At 40.1% G+C, this 16,415-nt stretch overlaps 1 protein-coding gene across 4 annotated transcripts in view; it reads right to left on the reverse strand.

Moving 5' to 3' along the window:
• Nucleotides 1-16,415, reverse strand: part of CUX1 (cut like homeobox 1) — a 372,701-nt gene that overhangs the window by 221,214 nt on the left and 135,072 nt on the right. The gene's annotated exons all lie outside the window — the stretch shown is intronic.

Below are 16,415 nucleotides of genomic sequence, written 5' to 3' on the forward strand. Positions count from 1 at the left end.
AAACAAATCAGACTCCTGAAAGAGGTACAGTAGTCTGGAAAGGTTGAGAGCCACTGATCTAAACCAAGTACATTAAATCTTTTCTGACTAGAAAGAAACAACAGTGACCCCTGTACTCCCCACCCCCATAAGCATATGTTCACTTTTAAGTTTGGCATACTATTTGTCTTGATAATACCACAGAGCTATATTGAGATAACAGAAATAAGACACTACTAGTGTGTTAGCAATTTTCCCTCCTTAGCATACTGTTCATCTTTAAAATACCACTGGAGCTATATGGAGATAACAGAAATAAGAAACTAGTGTGTGAGCAATCCTCCTCCTGTCCACCTTATTTTCCAAGGTCAAGCTCTTTCATGAGTTGTTGAATACAGCTCAAAGTTCAGCCCACAGACAGAAGAAATCATTTCCATAATTATCTGTCTGCTAGACTAGTGAGACTCCTTAATCTGTTCCCAATCCTCAGTCGCCAGTGTGACAGCTGAATTATTGGCATACCACCCTACTAGCTTGGACAGCCTAATGTACATACACTGGGTCAGATTTTGATCTTTCTTACACTAGGTAAAGCCAGAGTAATGCCAATGGAATCACTCAACTTACATGTGGGTAAATCCAGAGGTAACAAAGATCACAATCTGGCCACTATCTTAGTGAGCAAACCTAGGAAGATTAAATACAGGTTTACATTAAAACTACCTCCCTCTACCCGAGTTACAGCAGACCTGTTTCTAGTTAAGTTCAAACAGACCAGGTGAAACCCATCACTTTAACTTGTTATCTCTAACTTTATGTTTTGAGGAAATTCAATACTAATTGAAAGTCTGAGACTGAACTGCTCTACACATTCCCTAAATTCAGTGTTCTGATCTGAAAGGAGTGGACTGCACAGGAGAACAGTCTGTACTGAACTAAATACTTTCTCATACAGTACAGTCACAGACTGAACATTGCACTGCTGCATTTTAGAATTTAAAGGTACAGCACAGAGATCAAGTCTTTCTATGGGGAAGTTGGGATTTCCAGCCACCAATGCATTTTTCACTGAAACTTAACAATAGCTATGGTTTTGATGACATGATCAATGGTAAAAACTCTGGATGCAGAATGAGAAAGAAGCACATGGCAATGACAGTCATGGAGGAGCTGAAGGGCCTGAGACTTTCAACATTGATCACAGTTAGATCATTACATACATAACTTTTTAACAATTCAGTATTCCAAATATGGCTCATCGGGGAACGGATCATATTTGTCTTCTATGCATTATTTTTCAATGAAAACGTCAGTGCTTTAATAATTATAGTAATGTTAGCAGCACTTAAATACATTAAATATGCATAACCTGTGTGGAGATTTAATATGAATTTTCTAGTCCTGATCCCTTTACATGTCACTACGGCATGTACACGCATGATATTCATCCTCACGAACCCTCCAATATCCTTTAAGGAATAAATGTCCTTTTACTGTACTGTACCCAATCTGCAACTAATTTACCATTTTAAAATAAATGACCCGTATATCCAATTAACTTTTCAAAGACTAATTATAGAAATAAGTTCACTATTTGGGCTTTCAATTTAATAGATTCCTGACAAATATACGTTGCCACGTCATTTAGGTTGTATACAACTAAATAAAAGCAATACCTTTATTGGTCCCATTTTTCCCATTGCAGAGGTCTCTCTAATACATGACACTATGTATACAGCAATACCTGGGGTACAACAGAGTTAAGGGGGTAAATGCACACACAGCACGTGCACACACAGACTCAAGTAGGAATTTCTTTACTCTTGTCATTTTGTATTAAAAAACTAGCTCTTTTCTTTTTAACGTAATTTGAATTTAATGTCTTTGGGGTTTTGAAGTGCCATTTAGATAGTAAAGGATTGTCACCATGCTTTTCACTTTGTTAAACCATGCCATCATTTTAAATCATGCCGTAATGGAGGAACTGCCTGGAAATCAAACAGTGGTGCTGGTAGGTATTATTAACACTAAGCAATGATACAAGTCATTCTTTGGAACCATTACATAGGAGCTAGGCATGATTTTAATCTAAAATCATTAACATGTCGATTTCAAAGGTGATACATCCTAACAGCTCTGCAATATACAATGCATGCTAGAGACCACTTACTGTACAGGTACAATATAGGCTTTTTTAAGATTAAAAACTTCCCTTTTTAATAGCAACAGTGAATTAGCTCCATCAGGAACCAATGGGCTGCAATTTTTTTTATTTTTAATTAGAAACTCACAGGTGACAGAACACACAGTAAAAAAAACTATATTGTTTAATTTATGCAAATAACCAGACACAGACCTAAAAAGATTTTAATGACTATTTTAAGAAAAAGTTTCTATACCTGCTTACAGCATAGGATGTATTTTTAACATAGCTATTTTTGTATTTAAATTTTAAAACATGGAGGATTATAATAGAAACAAGGGAAGCCACTGAAAACAGTTGTTCTAATGTCGTGCACAGGTGTGCAACATTGAGTAATGCAGTCCTCAAGACATGTACACTAGTTACATTTACCTGCACATTACAGTTTGATCAAAAGCTAGTTGTCATAAAGACAACAGGAACAGATTAAAGATAAGATTAGATCAAATAATTAGCAATTATCTTCAAAAACTCATGGAAAATGGGAAAGATTTCAGAGGACTGGATGCCAATCTATAAAAAGGGAAATAAGGACAACCTCGGAAATTACAGACCGGTCATCTTAACTTCAATACTCAGAAAGACAATGGAGCAAATAATCATGCAAGCAATCTGCAATCTAGAAGATAAGACACTGTCAGCATGAATTTGTCAAGAACTAATTGTGTCAAACCAATTTAGTAGCTTTCTTTGACAGGATAACAAGCTTTGTGGATGGGGGGGAAGCAGTAGATGTGGTATATCTTGACTTTACCAAGGCTTTTGATACACTCTGACATGACTTTCTCATAAACAAACTAGGGAAATACAATCTACATGGAGCTACTATAAGATGGGTGCACAACTGTTTAGAAAACCTTTCCCACAGAATAGTTATTAGTGGCTCATAGTCAAACCCATATCGAGTGGGGTGTCGCACAGATTGGTCCTGGGTCCAATTCTGTTCAATATCTTCATCAATGGATTTAGAAAACAGCACTTTATAGCACTTATAAAGGTTGCGAACAATACCAAGATGGGAGGCTCTGTAAATGCTTTGGAGGATGGGATTAAAATTCAAAATGATCTGGACAAACTAGAGAAATGGTCTGAAATAAATAGGGTGAAATTCAATAAGGACAAACGTAAAGTACTTCACTTAGGAAGGAACAATCAGTTGCACACATACAAAATGCCAAATGACTGCCTAGCAAGGAGTACTGCAGAAAGGGATCTGAGAGTTATAGTGGATTGCAAGCTAAATATGACTCAATAGTGTAAAACTGTTGCAAAAAAAAAAAAGTGAACATCATTCTAGGATGCATCATCAGCAGTGTTGTAAACAAGACGTGAGAGGTAATTCTTCCACTCTATTCCACACTGATAAGGCCACAGCTGGAGTATTGCGTCCAGTTTTGGGTGCCACATTTCAGGGAAGACATGGATAAATAGGATAAAGTCCAAAGGAGAGCACCAAAAAATTATTGAAGATCCAAAAAACATGACTTATGAGGAAAGATTGAAAAAACTGGGTTTGTTACGTCTGGAAAAGAGAAGACTGAAGGGGGGCATGATAACAGTTTTCAAGTACATAAAATGTTACAAAGAGGAGGGCAAAAAAATTGTCCTCGTTAACCTCTAAGGACAGGACAAGAAGCAATGAGCTTAAACTGCAGTAAAGGAGGTTTAGATTGGACATCAGGAAAAATTTCCTAACTCTTAGGATAGTTAAGCACAAGAACAATTGCCTAGGGACATTGTGGAATCTCCACTATTGGAAGTTTTTAAGAACAGTTATTACGTAATCCTGCATTGAATGCAGGAGACAGGACTAGATGACCTACTGAGGTCCCTTCCAGTCCTACACTTCTATGATACTATAAATGGGGCTCAGATCCTCCAAAGTTCCACTTCTTCTGTCCCCAAGGCAAACTTATCTTCTAAGCCTGGAAAACCTCTCCCCACTTCCATCTCCAGATATCCTCTGTTCTTCCCAGGTCAACCACCATGTCCTTCCTGGAGATGGGCATACTCTCTCAGGGCCACAGGATGCACTCTTGTCGTCCTCTGACTTCTGAAGTCTTTGATTCTCCTGCCCAGCCCACACCATTAGGGATTTACAACTGAATGACAATACTGTACTTTGCACTGCTCATGCCACCTACTGCTCTGCCTTCAAGTCACTACTGTTTTCAGGTCCCCTCTAACTCTGGCTGGACTTGGACCCCATGGACCCTGTATTAATCTGCCCCAACTAGGGAATATCTGGAACACAAGCAAACTAATTGCTACACAGATAACTGGCAAGAATTAACAGCCTATAGTGTTTGATCCTCCATACCCGTAAGTAGCCTAGAGCAAGAGGCTGAGGGGAGATTTGCACCTGTGCATACAGCTCAGCAGGGGCTTATGCAGCAGTCACATGATGCAGAGCAATGCACAGTGCGATCAGTGCACTTACCCAGCACCAGTATCAATATACCTCTTTGCATGATTGTGTAAGACCGAAATGGGCACATGTTAGAAAGTGGACAGGGCATGATGCCAAGCCCTCCATGCAATTAGGGAGCACAGAAGCCATTTTCTTGAATGTCTGTGATATGCAGCTCCATCCAACTCCCCAGCATGAGAAGTAACTCCATGCTAAGCTGAGTGGTTCTCTAACCTGTCCTCCAACCTCCCATCCCAGCCTCTAATCAGCAGTAACCCTTTAGCTACACCTGATTGAAATCTGTATAGTTAAAACAGTACAACCCTTAATGTCGATGCAGTTATTGTTACATAAAGATGCTTATTCCCATAAATATAGGGGAAAATACACACCCCTAAACAAAACAGTTAACAAGTAGAGAGAGCAGCTCTGCTATAGTGAAGGTTGAGAGTTACTTACTGTTTAATGGACAACTATTCTTAAGTGCTCTAAAATACACATGCTGACTCTGTTTTTAAATTTGCTGTGCCTGACAGAGGTGCAGCGTAGAGTTAGTGGTCCAAATATGGGGTAATTTGAATAAGGGGTTCCTGAGATACAGCACTTCTAAAAAAAAGATGTGTTCATAAAACCAACTTTTTTTCCTAAGTTTTTTTGTGCACACCTGGGGCTTAAACTGTGACTCTAATCCTCCCCAAACCAATCACAGTTGCTTGGGATTTATCTCAGTTACTGCACTGCACCCACTGCACCTGTGGGGTGGTTAAGATGACAAAATTATTCAGGGTTAAATTAGGAACTCCAGAGTGGGGTTTCTGTAGCTTCAGCCAAAGGGCACATCTACACTATAACTGGGACAGCATGTGTAGGTATATCTGAGCTAATTCACTAAAACTAGCAGCGTAGCCACAGTGACACAGGTGGCAGCATGAGCTAGCTGTAGGAGTACGTACTCAGGGTTCTAGGTAGGATTGTACTCTGGCAGCTAGCCCATACTACTACTGCTATAATGCTAATTTGAGTGAGCTAACTCGATCAAAAGGTAGCTCAGGTATTCCTGCATATGCCACAATTGCACCTTCCAATTGCTGCACGCGCACAAAGCGAATGAAATGCACAGCTACAACAAGACTTTAGTTCTTTAAATTAAAGATTTAGGCCTTTGAAAAACCAAAGGGTTTCCAGGCAGTCTGCAGTCACAGGGCTTGTCTACTCTTGAAATGCTACAGTGTAAACACTCAATACAACGACAGGAGATGTTCTCCTGATGGCATAGTTAACCCACCTCCCCGAGAGGCAGTAGCTAGGTCAATGGAAGAATTCTTCCATCAAACTAGCATTGTGTCGCCCAGAATTATGGATTTTTTTACACCCGAGTGACGTAGCTAGGTCAACAATTTTTTAATGTAGACCCAGCCATAATAATTGGGTGGCCCGATGAGATGTCGTCATCATCACACCAGAGCCAGTGCTTGGCTTGCCCCAGCACCTCTAGGCTTGGCTCTTCATAGCCCCGGCACCTCCAGGCTTGCCATGTCAGTTATGAAAGTAAAAAAATTGCTTGAGCCCCAGTTTCTCTTTCATTACAAAATTAAGCACTGAACAGAGCTGCACCCAAGAAGCTCAAGTCATACCCCTTGCAGCTTTCATAGACTGCATGTGGTGCATAGGAACACACATCTTGAAGAACCATTGTTACAAGCACAAAGTGAGTAATTTCTTTTTCTTTGAGCAGTGTCCCTATTGGTGCTCCACTGTAGGTGACATCCAAGCAATGCCCCCCTTGGAGGGCTGGGACTTCGGAATCCGGTTAGTCACAGATGATAGTACCATGGAGCCAAAGATGGCATCAGAGGCAGAGACCTTGGTGATCGCATTATGTTCTGCGAAGTTGTGGACTGATGCCAAAATTGCTGCTCTACAGATCTCTGAGAGCGGAACATCCTTAAAGAAGGGGACAAATGAGGAGGTCGATCTTGTGGAATGTGTATGGATCAAGTCCAAAGGGGTCATGTTACAAATCTGATAACACTATCTGATGCAATTCGACACCCATTTGGAGAGTCTTTGGGCTGATATGGGTGAGCCCTTAGATCTGTCCGCCATAGAGAGGAATAGCTTAGGGAACTTTCTGAAGGCTTTTGTCCTTTCAAGGTAGAATGCCAGGGCTCTCCTGATATCTAAGGTATGTACTGTAGCCTCCATAGTGTCTCAGTGAGGCTTAGGGCAGAAGGCGGGAAGGTGAATACACTGATTCATATGAAACGAGGATGACGATTTAGGGAGGAAACTTGGCTATGTCCTGAATGTAACTTTATCTGGGAAGAACACTTATGGGGGATGCTCCATCAGAGCTGCTACTTCCCTTATTCTTCTAGCTGAGGTAATTGCAATCAGAAAGACCGTTTTCATCGATAGGTGTGCTAGCCAACAGGTGGCCATAGGTTCGAAGGAGGGGCTAGTCCGTCCTTTCAGCAGTAGGTTTAAGTCCCACGAGGGGGTAGGAAGTTGAGGGTGAGAGAATGGGGTTTGTTATTTCCTTAAGGAGCCTTTTAATGGTCAGGTGCGATAGTACTGAGTACTCTTCTATGGATTGGTGAAATGCTGTAACAGCTGTTAGGTGGATCCTCAGAGAGCTCAGGAAAAACCCTGATTTTTTTAAGGGTCAGGGCATATTTCAGAACATGTAGAAGAGTTGCTGACACTGGAGAGATTGACATGCACCAATTCTGGAACCTTGACCATTTCTGCAGATAAATGCGTCATGTGGAGGACTTTCTATTGTGCAGTAGAACCTCTTGCACTTCCTTTAAGCATGATCTCTCTAGGTCCTGGAACCACGTGGAAGCCATGCCTTGAAGTTGATGACCCCCAGGTTGGGATGTATGGTACAAGCTTTGTCTGGAGACAGAAGATGCGGAGTGGGCAGAATGGAAATTAGGCACATTGAGAGTTGCATCAGGTAAGGGTACCAGATCTGTCTCGGCCATGTGGGAGTAATCAAAATTACATAAGTTCTGTCCCTCTATCTTCAGTAGGACCTTCTGGAGAAGAAGAAATGGAGGGGAAAGGTAAAGAAAGTCCTTGTCCCACAGGAGGAAGAGAGCATCACCCAGACAGTGCTGACCGATCCCCACCCTGGAACAATATTGCAGACACGTCTTGTTCTGGTAAGTGATGAACAGATCTACTGAGGGTATTTCCCCTCATGCGAACAAGTCGTAAAGTACTTGTAGTCGTGTGGGAATGTGTGACTGAGCTTGTCTGCTATCAAGCTGTGCGCGCCCAGGTGGTAAGCCACGGACAAAGTGGTTTCCATAGTTTCATCACATACGAGCATAGGCAGGGCGGTCTGGCATCTTCCTGGCAGTTGATATAATACGGGCAGGCTATCTTCATATGTGATCCTGTTATCAGCAAGAAGAAATGGGGGCAGATGCGCCTGACCACTCATTTGAAGAGATGGATGTGGAGGGGTATCTTCACAATTGACCATTTGCCTTACATTGAGACACCATTTAAATGTGTACCCATCCTGTTGATCTTCTCAGCAAAGAGCTTGACACCCTCAAAGGGGATGTCCTCCACTGACGTCTGTACCTCCTCTGGGAATCCCGAGAGATGAAGCCACAACACCCATCTCATCACCACAACTATGGAAATGGTCCTAGCAGCCGTGTCAGCAGTGTCAAGGGTTGATTGCAAATATGTTTTTGCAACCAGCTGCCCTTCCTAAATGAAAGCCTTGAAGGAGTTTCGGGAGCTATCCAGCAGTTAATCAATAAAGTAATTTAATTTATTGTAATTCATGTAGTGGCACTTTGCTATGAGCACCTGGTAGTTGGCAATTCAAAACTGTAAGGTGGTCGAGGAGTACACCTTCCCACCAAAGAGATCAAGACACTTGCAGTCTCTGTCATAGGGTGTTGTCCTAGAGTGGTGCTGTCAGCCATGGAAGCTCAGTGTCCACCATGATGGAATTGGGTGGCAGCTGGGTGAACAGGAACTCTGATTCCTTCGTAACACATTTTTAGTCCACCTGCTTCCATCTCGAGACCACCAAAGCCACACTGTCTTAAGATAGGTCTAGGATGGCCATGTTAATTGGGAGGGTGATTTTGGAAACAGTTGAAGCATGGAGAATATTGATGACATAGTAGAATCTTTAACCTCCTCTAATGATATGCGGAGGGTGTCGGCCACTCTTTTTGCCAGCTACTAGAACAAGAAGTCATCCGCCATGGAAGGAGGTGACAGCATGACTGCTTTGTCCAGCGAAGGAGGAGGATATGGCCTTGCTTGTTACCTCCTCCTTTTCTGTGTCTACCTTCTGTTCCTCCATTACTTGAGGTTCTGAGGCTCACGATGCTGTGGCTGAGGTAGCATGCCTGGAAGGTTCCTGAGCAATGGTTGGTGCACTTGAGGCAGGCTGTCGGTGCACCACCCAGGGGTGTCAGTATGGCCACTGCAGTGGCATAGGGGCTGGTGGAGGTGTCCACGAGTGGCCGTACCAAGATAACGGCAGTGCTATCTGATGGTACGTTCCTAGACCCTGTTGATATTGGGTTTCATATGGTGCTTGAGAAGAGCGTTGAGAAACTCCTTCTCGCTCACTCTCCAATCCCTCACTTGACAACAGAGGGGCACGTGAGGCATAGGTGCTGGATGATATCAGTGCCAGCAATGCCGAGGATACCGAGCAAGACGGTAATCGCTTTTGGTTATCCCTGGGCTCACATAGGGGACTTCGCGCTCTCTTTTTCAACTTATGAGAGGACTGTTTCTTTGACCCACTGTCCTTCAAAGTCGATGACTGAGAGGAAGACTCACACCCGCCGTAGGATTGGGGTCAGAGACCACCTCCATAAAGATGACTTCCGCCTTACTGCAAGTGCAACACTTCTTGAAGCCCGGAGAGCTGAGCGTACTCTTGTCCAGGGGCGAGTCCCCCCCACCGGGGGTCAACAAAAAAAAAGTATTTTCTTTCTTTCTTCTCTCTCTCTCTCTTTTTTTTTTTTTTTTTTAAAAAGGTATGGCCAAATAAAGAGTCAGAAGAAAGCTAAGATGTTTCTAAAACTAAAGATTAACAAATGGAAAGGAGAGTTAATAATCTCTTAACAGACAGCTAAAGGCTTCTTCTCTAGCCAGAGTGGTTAAGAAGGAACTGAGGACGGTTAGCCTCGTGAAGCAGCATGAAGAGAGACAGTGCATGTGCAGGCCCAAGAGTCATTGCTACCAAAGTTCTCTTATTATCAGTGCAGGAACACAGACAGTGGAGTACCCATAAGGATACTACTTGAAAAAGAATAAGGCCCGTTGTAATTTGGGAGGCGAAAGAATGTCAGTGGCATGTGCAGGGGGTATAACAGATATGAGGAAGCTAGTTGCGCCCTTCCCCTTGTATGCTGGGGTTAAACAATTTGGTTTATAATAGAGTCTATAGTTTGTAAAGTTAATAGTTTTGAATATAATATTTCTCTTCTCTCAAAGGCATATTCTCCACCCACTCCATGTGCATAACTCTTATTGATGTTAATGGGTGCAATTCACATCAAGAAGAGAACATACCTCTTTCCAGATGTCTAAAAATATTTAAATTTCCTGAGGGAAAGGCATTGCTTAAATTGCAACCAATCTAGCCAAAATTGATCATTTATGCATTTGTATAAACCAAGGAAATAAAACATAACAGCACCACTATTGTTCCAACCTGCTCAGTGTGTATTTTCTTTTGCAGTTTAGGACCATAACCTACGATTAAAATTAAGTATGTGAAACCTTTTCTGTGTTCATGTTAAAGAAAGAAAAACTCTACTGACAGCTGCTGAAAGAACATTAAAGATAATAATTATCTAGTGGAAATATTAGATTTGCTCCACACTGTCTTACATACAATTGTTTAATAGGACTTTTATTGAAAAACTGCAAAGCTTTGGGCCTAAATCAATGAGATGAAAGCTCTGAATTTTGATGTATGCTGTTGACTTCCACAACACAGAGCAATTTGTAATAGCTTTGCCTCACTGTTGTTTTCAAAGCTCCTGCTACATCACAAGCATTTATTTCTGACCACAAAATTACATTTATTCAACAGAAAGCAGCTCAGGGTCTTTAAGAGGTTAACTTCTGGAGTGCTTGGCTGCTCTCCAGCTTCTGTACTAGAATCAGTGCTAATGCAACAGCACACAACAGCACCCAGGCTAGCCATGATTAATAGACTGCTGAATACGCTGCTTTCCACATACACACACTTTTCATTCCCCTGCTTCCATAGATCATGGACTTATCCTCAAAATATCTGACAAATTGAATTTGGCTTCTCTCTCAACCGTTCATTTCCTATGTTATGCAAGGTTATATCCTTTTCTGCATGAGCAGAACCAAACCAGCTGCAGCTTTTGAGAAGAAAATGTGTTTTCAATTATGAAACTGGCCTGAATTTTGAACCATAGTTCTACTGCTATTCTAATTAAGTCATCTTGGAGTAAACTTACAGGAAAGAAATTGTATTAATCAGGTTTGTAAATTTAACAAAAGGAAAATTTTAAAAAAAGAAAAGAAAAGATCGATATCAGCCAAGGAATATTCCTACAAAATGCAGGAGACAAAAGCAGGAGACAAAAACAGATAGATGACTGAAGCTTTCAGGCCATTCTGTTTACAAACTCATTAAAGCACTGGTATGATGAGTAATTCCTGTACACCAATCTGATCATATTTTCAACTCCTGTTTCTGCATATAGACAATTACTAAATTACTCTACTGACCAAATAAATAGCTTAAAGAGCAGTTCAAATAAAGTACTGAGCCAGAATGCTCTCATCAGAATGGTAATACACCTAAAACTACTTGCCTTGAAAGAAGAAAATTAGAAATGGCAGTCACAGAAGATCAGTCTACTCTTTCAGAGTATTTTGCCTTAAAGGATGCTCCAAATTAGGGATTACTGTGTTACTGTTGGACAGTACTGCTATGCCACATGAAAAGAATGCTAATAACCCCAGGAAATCCTTTCCCAGACTTAATATCTACTTGATGACATCACAAATATGGATTCAGACATTAATTTTCCACAAAGCAAATTTATTTCTATAACAGAAAGCACAGGCTAAGAACATAAAGCTTTACATTTAGGATTTCATGTGCAAGTGTTCATCTGCTTATATAAACGTGATAACCCATTGCAACTTACTATGCATTGTGTTCGGACAATGTTTATTTGGAAAACTAAAGGGTGTTTCCTGCCTAACTTGGAAAAAAATGTATAATCAGATAATAAAACACTCTGGCCAGTTTATTCATTCTGGCCTTTTATGTAATCCAGGATATAATGACTGAAGAGTTAACAGGAAGCAACCTCAATTTATTGATTGTAAACAAACAAAAATTGATTAAAAAGAGTTAAGGTTGAAAGTTGAGTTCAGTTGAGTCCAGATAACACACAAACAAAATGATGTTCTTTACAAAAATTCTAAATTTTCTAAAAACGCCAATGGGCCCAATCATCCCATAATCCTTCATCTCTCCCTCTCACACTATCCGATTTAACTCACCTCACAAGCTCAAGTTTCCCCTTAAAATTTGCAAAAATATACACAGAAGTCAAATATTTAACCTACAAGTTTTGAAGCACAAAGCTTTTTGTGGATTTTAAAAGAATAGTTTATGAGAGAAATCCAAATGCAATCTTAATTATGGAATGAATATCATAATAAAAACAATAATATACTTCAAGTGGACTATCCATTTCCAAAGAACTCAGGAAGTGTAAAACTGTTTTGTAACATTTTTGCATTTTAGTTTGATCTACTGCTTTTTCATCTGTTACTGGATATGTAACATTAGGACTCAATGTGTTCTACACTAGGCTATAATACAATCACCACTATACTATGCATTTCAGAACTTAAAGAATTTCATTTTTTCTTTTAGCTAGAGATACCCCACGTGTACCTTGCTTTAGTAGATTTTCTTACTGTATTTGTTTTAAATGCATTTTAAAACGTGAAGTATGCTCAATTCTATTTCACAATGTTTTTACATTAAATATTACCATGAAAAATCTGCACTCCTACTTAAAGTTCCAAGATCTGTACATCAAAACAGCTCTTTCCAGCAACTAATGGAAACTAGATATTTTAGTAATTGAAACAATTTCCATCTGCAATTTCCCCTGATTGAGATAAACATCCACAGAATACAAAACATTCTGGTTGTATTTTTTTTATTTATAAATTTCCATCCATATTATGCAGTGAAATATAAAGAAAGCTATTTGAGAGATCAAACTAAAAAAATCTATTACTGAAGGATACCAATGAATATATTTAAAGAAATTAGCTAATGGCAGGTATGTGTGCTGAATGCTACACGTCAGGCACATGAAGGATACTGAGAACATAAGTGATACCATCTCTTCTAAGACATGCCTGACCCACTGATTTCACATGCTTCCACTCCAGGATACCTCCCAGCATGAACTATGCTCATAGTATCACAGCCACCATGGAGCCCAACTGGAGCCGAAAGCGATGCATCCCACGGCAGACCTGTAAATGCTTGTTTCCCCTTATATGACAGGATTTTGCTAAGATTTTAATACTAGTCTTTTATATGCCAAAAAACAATCAGTCAATGGGTACTCGCAACAGCATAAGAATATTTTAAAACTCTGCAAAACAGTTCCATATATAGAGGAAAACTACACTTACATGGCCGCTGGAAGGTAGTTCCAGAAGAACTTCACAGTAATTGTAAAATTACAAGTACAATACATGTTGCAATCAGGGCACAAGCATAATTTTTTCAGGCCCAGTATTAAATAAAACTAACACTTGCAGACCAACTGTAAATAGTAAACTATGGCTCGACGAGACACTGGGCTAATGTTTTTTTTATTTATTGAAATCATTTCAAATTAAGGCTGATATGTCTTAGAAAACAGTGTATCATGGTTGAGAGTCATCCACTCTGTGTTTATATATAGTTGACGTGATGAAGGTAGTTATGCTGGAAGTAAAAGGAGTTTCTAAGGCCCTGTCTTAGAGAGTGACACCAGCGTAACTACACAGATGCAGTTACAACAGCACCAGCCCTAATGTAGACATGCTGCACTGATGAAAAATGAGGTTTATATCAGCATGTTTTACTCTGGTAATTTACCAGATTAAGTTTCACCAGTACAAACTGTGATTTACATCAGTGAGGCAAGTCTACAGCAGGGGTTTCCTTTGCTGCAACATTGATACATTTATATCAGTGCACATTTCTCTAAAATAAATAGGGCGAAATGGGAGAATCTTCTTTAAACGTAGCAGGATCAGGGTTTATGACACATACTTGAGCATGCAGCATTCCATTCATTAGAGAAAGGTGGTACATATACATAGACTTCAGTCAATACATTACAACCTAGAAACTAAAGTGAGAGAGTCTTATAGAGTGTGTCAGTTCATATAGAGCAATTTTAATGTGCAAGTTCTCACTGTCAAACTGACTTACCTAGTCCATTCTTTTTCTCACATAATGCTATTACATACCAAAAGAACTTCATTTGATATGTTTTTATAATCACGCTCAGGAAATTAAGTCGTTTTTAAAAAGCATACTGCTTCCAAACAAAGAAATTATTGCTTATTTGAGGTACATGTTCAGCAGGGTGGGCAAGAAATCAGAACTGTAACCCTTATTAAAAATATGAGTGTGCACTTAATTCCCTATGCAGAATACTGAAAATATACTCCTAAATTTCTTGGTGCTCTGATGGGAACTGCAACCATATAACAATCAGTTTACAGCTTATTATACATTTAGCAAGTGCAAAATTTTGCAGCTTAGTCCATTCTTTGAGGTAAGAGATCTACAACATGTAATAAGGCATGAGGTTACATCCACTACCCAGACCCTTCTGATGTACTTTTTTTTTTTTTTGTGAAGAATTATGAATTTAAATGTTAAAAACTGAAATTTTTCTCAGTAATAATCTAATCTCTCTCATGGTGTAAGGTCACATATAAATAGTTTTTCTTTTTAACAGAATTAAGGGATTTATTGTTTTATTTCCAAGATTTTTCACAATAGACAGACCCACACATCTTCTGCACTAGCACTTTTCTTCACATTTCTCAGCATGGCTTCCCCTGGTGTTGCATTAGTGGATGCACTAGCACATGCTGGCCACTGACATTTTAATTGATGTATTTCAGAGCTCTGGTCAGAGCAGGTCTAGCTGACATAGGGGTTAAAATACTGGTGGGTTGCTCTACACAAATCTTGGCATTGCTATCACATCAGAAGCAATGCAACAAAGGGAAACTGGAAGAAAAATATTAGTGAAGAAACAGGGTTTGGCAACATGGCTCTGCAGTTCAGACTATGGTGGTATGAATTTCAGCATGCACTAGCGTGCTGTGCTCTAACTCTCCCGTGTGGTCCCTGTGGTCACAAACTAAAATCTACCTAGCTCACATTAACTTTTAGTTCTGTTTAAAGAGGACTGTGGTCAGATCTACATTATAAACTTAAGTCAATATAAACAGTTGCTCAGGGATGTGAAAAATCCAGTTATACCAACCTAACATCCAGTGTAGATAGCACTATGTTGACACGAGGGATTCTCCCATTGATGTAGCTACTGCCTCTCACCACAGTGGATTAAATACGCTGATGGGAGAAGCTCTCCTGTCAATATAGTAGCGCTTTCACTGAAGCACTACAGCAGTGTAGCAGCACTGGTACAGCTGCGCCACTGCAGCATTTTAAGTGTAGGCCTGCCCTAACTTAAGGTGAACTCACCCCATTCACACAACCTAAACTGCAGGGCTGTGCAGACATAGCCTTAGAGTGTCTTACTTTTTAAAGTGTTACAGCCTGATCTAAAGGCCATTAAAATCAATTCAAAAACTACTCTCAGGTGTAAGTATTGTTAGGGAAAACGACACCTGCCATGAGTGCTTCACTGACAGCCACAGTCAAAAGGTGCAACTCTGCAGCAGGTTGCAAACTCCTTTCCCCATAGGAAAGGACCTTGTGCTTCAAAATAATTGCAGGCTGACTTCTGAAATTGTGACTATTCTACAGAGAAAAAAAGTCTAGGGGAACAGAAGTAGCAACAACATTGTTATAACTTTTTGTAGATTTTTTTTTTCTTCCAATCACCACCTGTAAACATTCAGGTCCAGGAAGCTGTTTAGAGTCTAATGTTTCAACTTTCAGGGAAAATTTACATATTACATAATTTATATATAGTTTTCCCTCTTTGATGTAAGCTTGTATATATTTTAATACATGAATATTACATAATATCATCTATCTAACTAATTCAATGGCTTAGGACTTAGGGTGACCAGATATCCCAATTTTATAGGGACAGTTCTGATATTTGGGACTTTTTCTTATATAGGTGCCCATTATCCCCCACCCTGTCCCGATTTTTCTCACTATTAGGACCTACCCTAGAGACAGTCTCCCCACAGTGCCAGAGCCGAGATCAGCAGGAGGCCTGAACTGGATCCCCATTGTTACAAGCGAAAGGGGCGTGGCTGGCAGTTTCTCTGTTAAGGCCACTCCCACCTCCAGGCTCTGGAACTCGCTCCTGACCTTAGTTCATAACAGCATGACTCTGATGAACTTCAAGGAACATTGTAAAGCTCATCTTTTTTTCCTAGGCATTTGAAAATGGGGTAAAAGGATTGTAATGGCGGGCATTGTTGGAGAGGGTAGAAGATTTGAGTTTTTAAATTGCCTGGCTCAATGGTAGCAAGTTATCTTTCATTGTACTGCAGCATTCAGGTACAATTTGTGATGTATTTAGGTTATGTCAA

This window comes from Emydura macquarii, unplaced genomic scaffold (assembly GCF_026122565.2).
Source record: "Emydura macquarii macquarii isolate MOO-44397 ecotype Brisbane River unplaced genomic scaffold, CSIRO-AGI_Emac_v2 contig_450, whole genome shotgun sequence".
Taxonomy (NCBI): domain Eukaryota; kingdom Metazoa; phylum Chordata; order Testudines; family Chelidae; genus Emydura; species Emydura macquarii.